The 10,364-nt window shown below is 26.7% G+C and overlaps 1 protein-coding gene across 1 annotated transcript in view; it reads right to left on the bottom strand.

Annotated features, from left to right (window-relative positions):
• The window catches only part of LOC133656446 (neurabin-2-like), a 52,358-nt gene that overhangs the window by 39,176 nt on the left and 2,818 nt on the right, over nucleotides 1-10,364 (bottom strand). The gene's annotated exons all lie outside the window — the stretch shown is intronic.

The raw sequence follows: 10,364 nt of genomic DNA, 5'->3' as shown, positions 1-10,364 counted from the left end.
GATTTTAGCTTGTCCTGAACAATTTGGAGCTAATCCTCCTTTTTCATTGTCCCATTTAAAGCAGCAGTTCCATTGGCAGCAAAACAGAGCCCAGAGCATAATACTACCACCACCATGCTTGACGGTAGGCCTGGTGTTCCTGGGGATTGAAGGCCTCCAAACGCATTGCTGGGTATTGTGGCCAAACAGCTTCATCTGACATCACGTGGACAAAGATAAGACCAAGTTCTGTGGTTCAGCGACTGACGGTTAAAGTGCAAAAAGAAGTTAAACGGGACCATCTCTAGACTGCTTGATGATGGATTCTGACGGGCATTCATGTTGGCCTCACATTTTCCCCTCCTCGCCAGCCCCAAATGCCAGGCGACAGAAGCCAAGACCGGAGGCGTCCTCTGGGAACGCCGCGGCCTGGAACCTTTTAGTCACACGGCGAGGCGCTCGCACGGACACGGCAGGGAGTTCCCTTTGGCGGCGACGCGGCGACCATATTAGGTGCAGCTGATGTTTTTATCCGTGCAGCGTGTTGGTCATCCACGAGGCGGGCATGTAAAGTATAAAGTAGACTAAAAATGTACCATAATAGCAATATAAAATACAACAAATATGTAATACTTACATATTATATATACAGTATATCAGTGGACCCCAACCACCAGGCCGCGGCCCGGTACCGGTCCGCGGACCGATTGGTACCGGGCCGCACAAGAATTTTATTTAATTTTTATTTTTATTTTTATTTATTTTTTTTTAATGAAATCAACATAAAAAACACAATATATACATTATATATCAATATAGATCAATACAGTCTGCAGGGATACAGTCCGTAAGCACACATGATTGTATTTATTTATGTAAAAAAAAAAAAAAATTTTTTTTTTTTTTTTATTTTTTTTTAAAAATGAAATCAACATAAAAAACACAATATATACATTATATATCAATATAGATCAATACAGTCTGCAGGGATACAGTCCGTAAGCACACATGATTGTATTTATTTATGTAAAAAAAAAGTATATGATATATATGATATATTATAGTATATGATATTAAAAATTATATACATAATGAATCTAATATTGTAAAAATTATATTTAAAAAATGATATATTATCATAAATAATATACAGTATTACTAAATCATCAAAAAATACTATATAGAATTAATATAATATAATTATACATGAATAAAGGATCATAAATATTAATAAATTAATTAATATTATTAATAAATAAATGATATTAATTAAATTAAATTAAAATAATTAAATTAAATTAAATTATTATTAATTAAAAATTTTATAAATTAATATAATATAATTATACATGAATAAAGGATCATAAATATCACTTAGAATTAATATATTATTAATATTATATATAATGAATATATTATCATAAACATTATACAGAATTAGAAAATTATAAAAATATAATAAATTAAAATATTATTTAAATTATATATATTATTTAAAATATTTATAATAATTATACTATCATAAATATGATATGTTGTCTGTCTATCTGTGTTGGCCCTGTGATGAGGTAGCGACTTGTCCCGGGTGTACGCCGCCTTCCGCCCGAATGCAGCTGAGATAGGCTCCAGCACCCCCCGCCACCCCAAAAGGGACAAGCGGTAGAAAATGGATGGATGTTTATATACTATATACAATATATAACAATGACCATGTACAGTACATAAAATAGAGAATAGAAAGTAAACATGATAAACAAAGAGAGGTAGTTACTGCATGGCCAGTGACTACAAGTTAAAGTACCACTGATAGTCGCACACACACATTAGGTGTGGTGACATTAACCTCTGCATTTGACCCCTCACCTTGTTCTTTGTCCTGTTCCTCTTCCAAGTGTGAGCACAGAGCTGCAACATTTATTATAAAATACATTTTCTGACGAATGACGTCATCCAGCCCCCCCCCCCACCCCCCCCAGTAGCCCACGCCCACTTTGTCAAAATCTCCCCAAACTTGCCCCAAATGTTTGTGCTACATTTTAAATACCTTTTTTGTAATAACTATTATAGTTTTATGTTACTAACTATTATAGTTTTATGTTAACTATTAAGTATAACCCATTTATCATTTATTATAATTGTATGTTACTAACTATTATAGTTTTATGTTACTAATTATTATAGTTTTGTTTTATTAACTATTATAGTCTTCATGTTATTAACTATTATATTCGTTATTAACTATTATATTCTTATGTTATTAACTATTATAGTCTTTATGTTATTAACTATTATATTCTTATGTTATTAACTATTATAGTCTTTATGTTATTAACTATCATTATTTTATGTTATAACTATTATAGTCTTTATGTTATTAACTATTATAGTTTTATGTTATTAACTGTTATAGTTTTATGTTATTAACTATTATAGTTTTATGTTATAACTATTGTAGTTTTTATGTTATAACTATTATAGTCTTTATGTTATTAACTATTATAGTTTTATGTTATTAACTGTTATAGTTTTATGTTATTAACTATTATAGTTTTATGTTATAACTATTGTAGTTTTTATGTTATAACTATTATAGTCTTTATGTTATTAACTATTATAGTTTTATGTTATCAACTATTATAGTTTTATGTTAATAACTATTAGTCCAAAAATGTATTTTAGAATCATTTAAAAACGTAAACGGCACAAACGTGCCTACTTTAGCAGGAAAAGGCGGGGCTAACTTCACACACGTTCCTGTGTACTAACACACCAGCTGCACACTGACTACTCTCAAGCCTACTCCAGTTGATCGTCTACTTTCTTCCGTAACACTGCGGCGTTTTTTAATCACCCGTCCTTTTACGTTCGGCGACGTCGCTTCCCGACCAACCGGCCGCGAACGCGCTCGCAAACTTTTTGTTTCAAAACGACGCGTGCGAGCTATTTTGAAGGAATTAGTCCTGAAACAAATTGCCTTCAATAAAACATCAGCATCTTGTTCCCAGTGGCTGCACAGCGTGTTGTGTTGCTTCATCAATAAATGACAGCCCTGTTTACCTCCTGCTCATTACACGCGCACACACACACACACACGCACACACACACACACACACACACACGCACGCACACACACACACACACACACACACACACACACACACACACACACACACACACACACACACACACGCAACTTTTTCCTGCACTTTCCTCCAAACAGAGACAAAGTAGCACACGGGCCAGAGGAGCTTGTTAATAATTAAAATGGCGCTGAGTGACGGCGTGCAACTCCTCCACCCGAAAAAGTCAAGCAGTAATGATTCACCACCCACGGTGACAGAAAAGGGTGGAGGGGAGGGCAAAGGTCACGTAGTTTAAGCATTGCGTCCAATCGAATTTGGCGAGTCAATGAGGTTAATTAAGTTTTGGGGTGGGGGGGGCTTCTTTTTCGCCCAATGACTAAGTCTGGACCACGTCATGTGACTGTGACTCCACCCCCACAGGACGGTTGGAGGCATCCGTGGACACTTCATTAGGCACACCTGCACAATCATGATAAAACGTTTTATTTTTATTTTTTGGTGGCGTTTTTTTTATTAAAAAATCGATTCACATCCAAATTCTTAGTCTTTTTTTATTCCAAAAGCGGCTCGTCATTTTTTTTTTTTTTTTCAAAATCGATCGCTATTCTCATTTTTATTTCATTCTTATCTTATTCTAAAGTGATTTGTCATTTTCAAAAATAGATGAAGAAAAAATGGATCCACATCCAAATCGCGCTTATTATTTTTTATTTTATTCCATTTTTTTTATTCTAAATCGATTTAAAATTTTCCAAAATAGATTATAAATAATTAGATTCACACCCAGATCGTGAGTCTTATTTTATTCTGATTTTATTCTTTAAAAAAAATTCATAATTGTCCAAATGTATTTAAAAACAATTAATTCACGTCCGATTCCCAGTTATCATTCTTATTTTATTCTAATCTTATTCTAAATCGATTTATAATTTAAAAAAAATCAATTCACATCCAAATCGCGATTCTCATTTTTACTTTATTCTAAGTCGATTCATAATTTTCCAAAATATATTTTTTTTTTAATCGCTTCAAATCCAAATCGCGCTTATTATTTTTTATTTTATTCCTTTTTTATTCTAAATCGATTTATAATTTTCCAAAAATAGATAATAAAAAAAATCAATTCACATCCAAATTCTTAGTCTTTTTTTATTCCAAAAGCGGCTCGTCATTTTTTATTTTTTTTTCAAAATCGATCGCTATTCTCATTTTTATTTCATTCTTATCTTATTCTAAAGTGATTTGTCATTTTCAAAAATAGATTAATAAAAAATGGATCCACATCCAAATTGCGCTTATTATTTTTTATTTTATTCAATTTTTTTTATTCTAAATCGATTTAAACTTTTCCAAAATAGATTATAAATAATTAGATTTGCATCCAAATCGTGAGTCTTATTTTATTCTGATTTTATTCTTTTTAAAAAATTCATAATTTTCCAAATGGATTTAAAAACAATTGATTCACGTCCGAATCCCAATTATCATTCTTATTTTATTCTAATCTTATTCTAAATCGATTTATAATTTAAAAAAAATCAATTCACATCCAAATCGCGATTCTCATTTTTATTTTATTCTAAGTCGATTCATAATTTTCCAAAATATATATATTTTTTAATCGCTTCAAATCCAAATCGCGCTTATTATTTTTTATTTTATTCCTTTTTTTATTCTAAATCGATTAATAATTTTACAAAAATAGATAATAAAAAAAATAAATTCACATCCAAATCGCGACTCTCATTTTTATTTTATTCTAAGTCGATTCATAATTTTACAAAATAGATTAAAAATAATCAGATTCACATCCAATTTGTGAGTCTTATTTTATTCTGATTTTATTCTTTAAAAAAAATTCATAATTTTCCAAATGGATTTAAAAACAATTGATTCACGTCCGAATCCCAATTCTAATTTTATTCTAATCTTATTCTAAATCGATTTGTAATTTCCCAAAAATAGATAACAAATAATAAATTCACATCCAAATCGCGATTGTCATTCTTATTTTATTCTAAGTCGATTCATAATTTTCAAAAATAGATGAAAAATAATTAGATTCACGTCCAAATCGTGAGTCTTATTTTATTCTGATTGTATTATTTGAAAAAAATTCTTAATTTTCCAAATAGTTTTGAAAACAATCATTTCACGTCGGAATCCCAAATCTCATTCTTATTTTATTCTAATCTTATTCTAAATCGATGTATAATTTTCCAAAGATAGATTTTAAAAAATTAATTCACATCCAAATCGAGATTCTCATTCTTATTTTATTCCAAGTCGATTCATAATTTTCCAAAACAGATTTTTTTTTAAATCGCTTAAAATTCAAATCGCGCTTATTATCTTTTATTTAATTCCTTTTTTATATTCCTTTTTTTATTCTAAATCGATTTACAATTTTCCAAAATTGATTAAAAATAATTAGATCCACATCCAAATCGTGATTCTTATTTTATTCTGATTTTATTCTAAATCGATTTATAATTTGAAAAAAATAGATTTAAAAAAAATCAATTCACATCCAAATTGCGATTCTCATTCTTATTTTATTCTAAGTCGATTCATATTTTTCTAACATAGATTTTTTTTAATCACTTCAAATCCAAATCGTGCTTATTATTTTTTATTTTATTCCTTTTTTTATTCTAAATCGATTTACAATTTTCCAAAATAGATTAAAAATAATTAGATCCACATCCAAATCGTGATTCTTATTTTATTCTGATTTTATTCTAAATCGATTTATAATTTAAAAAAAATAGATTTAAAAAAAATCAATTCACATCCAAATCGCGATTCTCATTCTTATTTTATTCTAAGTCAATTCATAATTTTCCAAAATAGATTTTTTTTTAATCGCTTCAAATCCAAATTGTGCTTATTAATTCTTATTTTATTCCTTTTTTTATTCTAAATCGATTTATAATTTTCCAAAAATAGATAATAAAAAAAATTAATTCACATCCAAATCGTGATTCTCGTTTTTATTTTATTCTAAGTCGATTCATAATTTTCCAAAATAGATTAAAAATAATCAGATTCACATCCAAATCGTGATTCTTATTTTATTCTGATTGTATTCTTTTAAAAAATTCATAATTTTCCAAATAGTTTAAAAAATAATCGATTCACATCGGAATCCCAAATCTCATTCTTATTTTATTCTAATCTTATTCTAAATGTCGGTGTATAATTTTCCAAAAATTGATTTTTTTTAAATAAATTCACGTCCAAATCGTGGTTCACATTCTTATTTTATTCCAAGTCGATTCATAATTTTCCAAACTAGATTTTTTTTTAAATCGATTCAAATCCAAATCGCGCTTATTATTTTTTAATTGTATTCCTTTTTTTTATTCTATATCGATTTACAATTTTCCAAAATAGATTAAAAATAATTAGATTCACATTCAAATCGTGATTCTTATTTTATTCTGATTTTATTCTAAATCGATTTATAATTTTAAAAAAATAGATTTTAAAAAAATCAATTCACATCCAAATCGCGATTCTCATTCTTATTTTATTCTAAGTCAATTCATAATTTTCCAAAATAGATTTTTTTTTAATCGCTTCAAATCCAAATTGTGCTTATTAATTTTTATTTTATTCCTTTTTTTATTCTAAATCGATTTATAATTTTCCACAAATAGATAATAAAAAAAATCAATTCACATCCAAATCGTGATTCTCGTTTTTATTTTATTCTAAGTCGATTCATAATTTTCCAAAATAGATTAAAAATAATCAGATTCACATCCAAATCGTGATTCTTATTTTATTCTGATTGTATTCTTTTAAAAAATTCATAATTTTCCAAATAGTTTAAAAAATAATCGATTCACGTCGGAATCCCAAATCTCATTCTTATTTTATTCTAATCTTATTCTAAATGTCGGTGTATAATTTTCCAAAAATAGATTTAAAAAAATAAATTCACGTCCAAATCGTGGTTCACATTCTTATTTTATTCCAAGTCGATTCATAATTTTCCAAACTAGATTTTTTTTTTAATCGATTCAAATCCAAATCGCGCTTATTATTTTTTAATTGTATTCCTTTTTTTTATTCTATATCGGTTTACAATTTTCCAAAATAAATTAAAAATAATTAGATTCACATCCAAATCGTGATTCTTATTTTATTGTGATTTTATTATTTTTAAAAATTCATAATTTTCCAAATAGATTTAAAAACAATGGATTCACGTCGGAATCCCAAATCTCATTCTTATTTTATTCTAATCTTATTCTAAATCGATGTATAATTTTCCAAAAATAGATTTTAAAAAATTAATTCACATCCAAATCGTGATTCTCATTCTTATTTTATTCCAAGTCGATTGATAATTTTCCAAAATAGATTTTTTTTAAATCGCTTCAAATCCAAATTGCGCTTATTATTTTTTATTTTATTCCTTTTTTTATTCTAAATCGATTTACAATTTTCCAAAATAGATTAAAAAATAATTAGATTCACATCCAAATGGTGATTCTTATTTTATTCTGATTTTATTGTTTTAAAAAATTCATAATTTTCCAAATAGATTTAAAAACAATGGATTCACGTCAGAATCCCAAATCTCATTCTTATTTTATTCTAATCTTATTCTAAATCGATGTATAATTTTCCAAAAATAGATTTAAAAAAAATTAATTCACATCCAAATCGCGATTCTCATTTTTATTTTATTCTAAGTCGATTCATAATTTTCCAAAATATATTTTTTTTTAATCGCTTCAAATCCAAATCGCGCTTATTATTTTTTATTTTATTCCTTTTTTTATTCTAAATCGATTTATAATTTTCCAAAAATAGATAATAAAAAAAATCAATTCACATCCAAATCGCGACTCTCATTTTTATTTTATTCTAAGTCGATTCATAATTTTCCAAAATAGATTAAAAATAATCAGATTCACATCCAATTTGTGAGTCTTATTTTATTCTGATTTTATTCTTTAAAAAAAATTCATAATTTTCCAAATGGATTTAAAAACAATTGATTCACGTCCGAATCCCAATTCTAATGTTATTCTAATCTTGTTCTAAATCGATTTGTAATTTCCCAAAAATAGATAAAAAATAATACATTCACATCCAAATCGCGATTCTCATTCTTATTTTATTCTAAGTCGATTCATAATTTTCAAAAATAGATTAAAAATAATTAGATTCACGTCCAAATCGTGAGTCTTATTTTATTCTGATTGTATTATTTGAAACAAATTCTTAATTTTCCAAATAGTTTTAAAAATAATTGAATCACGTAATCCCAAATCTCATTCTTATTTTATTCTAATCTTATTCTAAATCGATGTATAATTTTCCAAAAATAGATTTTTTTAAAATTAATTCACATCCAAATCGTGATTCTCATTCTTATTTTATTCCAAGTCGATACATAATTTTCCAAAATAGATTTTTTTAAATCGTTTAAAATCCAAATCGTGCTTATTATTTTTTATTTTATTCCTTTTTTTATTCTAAATCGATTTACAATTTTCCAAAATAGATTAAAAATAATTAGATTCACATCCAAATCGCGATTCTTATTTTATTCTGATTTTATTCTAAATCGATTTATAATTTTTAAAAAATAGATTTTAAAAAAATCAATTCACATCCAAATCGCGATTCTCATTCTTATTTTATTCTAAGTCGATTCATAATTTTCCAAAATAGATTTTTTTTAATCGCTTCAAATCCAAATTGCGCTTATTATTTTTTATTTTATTCCTTTTTTTTATTCTAAATCGATTTATAATTTTCCAAAAATAGATAATAAAAAAAATCAATTCACATCCAAATTGTGATTCTCATTTTTATTTTATTCTAAGTCAATTCATAATTTTCCAAAATAGATTAAAAATAATCAGATTCACATCCAAATCGTGATTCTTATTTTATTCTGATTGTATTCTTTTAAAAAATTCATAATTTTCCAAATAGTTTTGAAAACAATCGATTCACGTCGGAATCCCAAATCTCATTCTTATTTTATTCTAATCTTATTCTAAATGTCGGTGTATAATTTTCCAAAAATAGATTTTTTTTAAATAAATTCATGTCCAAATCGTGGTTCACATTCTTATTTTATTCCAAGTCGATTCATAATTTTCCAAACTAGATTTTTTTTTAAATCGATTCAAATCCAAATCGCGCTTATTATTTTTTAATTGTATTCCTTTTTTTTATTCTATATTGATTTACAATTTTCCAAAATAGATTAAATATAATTAGATTCACATCCAAATTGTGATTCTTATTTTATTTGGATTTTATTCTTTTAAAAAATTCATAGTTTTCCAAATAGATTTAAAAACAATGGATTCACGTCCGAATCCCAATTATCATTCTTATTTTATTCTAATCTTATTCTAAATCGATTTATAATTAAAAAAAAATAGATTTTAAAAAAATCAATTCACATCCAAATTGCGATTTTCCTTCTCATTTTATTCTAAGTCGATTGATAATTTTCCAAAATAGATTTTTTTTTTAATCGCTTCAAATCCAAATCGCGCTTATTATTTTTTATTTTATTCCTTTTTTTATTCTAAATCGATTTATAATTTTCCAAAAATAGATAATACAAAAAATCAATTCACATCCAAATCGCAACTCTCATTTTTATTTTATTCTAAGTCGATTCATAATTTTCCAAAATAGATTAAAAATAATCAGATTCACATCCAAATCGTGATTCTTATTTTATTCTGATTTTATTCTTTAAAAAAAATTCACAATTTTCCAAATACCTTTAAAAACAATCGATTCACGTCCGAACCCCAATTCTCATTCTTAATTTATTCTAATCTTATTCTAAATCAATTTATAATTTTTCAAAAACAGATTTTAAAAACTCAGTTCAAATTGCAATTCACATTCTTAATTTATTCTCGATAATTTTCCAAAATCGATTTTTTTTTTTTAAATCGCTTCAAATCCAAACCACAAGTCCTAATTGTGTTTTATTCTTAATACACTGCAGGGGGTCATGAAATGTTTTGCTTGTTACTTTTTGTTATTTTATTGTTTTTATAAATGCAATGTGTAAATATATTCAAATGGATATCACCCATAATCCAACAGCCTGCAGTGTACTTTAGAAAAGGCAGCGGCATACTTCACGTATCTTGCAGGTTTTTAAGGCACAAGCATGAATAAATCATTCGGATTTTCAAAATAGCATTTAAGATAGCCAGCGATTAGCACTCTAGTTGCCATCTAGCGATTAGTAGCATTTGAAGATCTTAGTGTTGCACAATGACAAGGTGTAAGAGGTGAAGT

This window comes from Entelurus aequoreus, linkage group LG08, assembly GCF_033978785.1.
Source record: "Entelurus aequoreus isolate RoL-2023_Sb linkage group LG08, RoL_Eaeq_v1.1, whole genome shotgun sequence".
Lineage (NCBI taxonomy): Eukaryota > Metazoa > Chordata > Actinopteri > Syngnathiformes > Syngnathidae > Entelurus > Entelurus aequoreus.
This window is presented reverse-complemented; position numbering and strand designations above follow the sequence as displayed.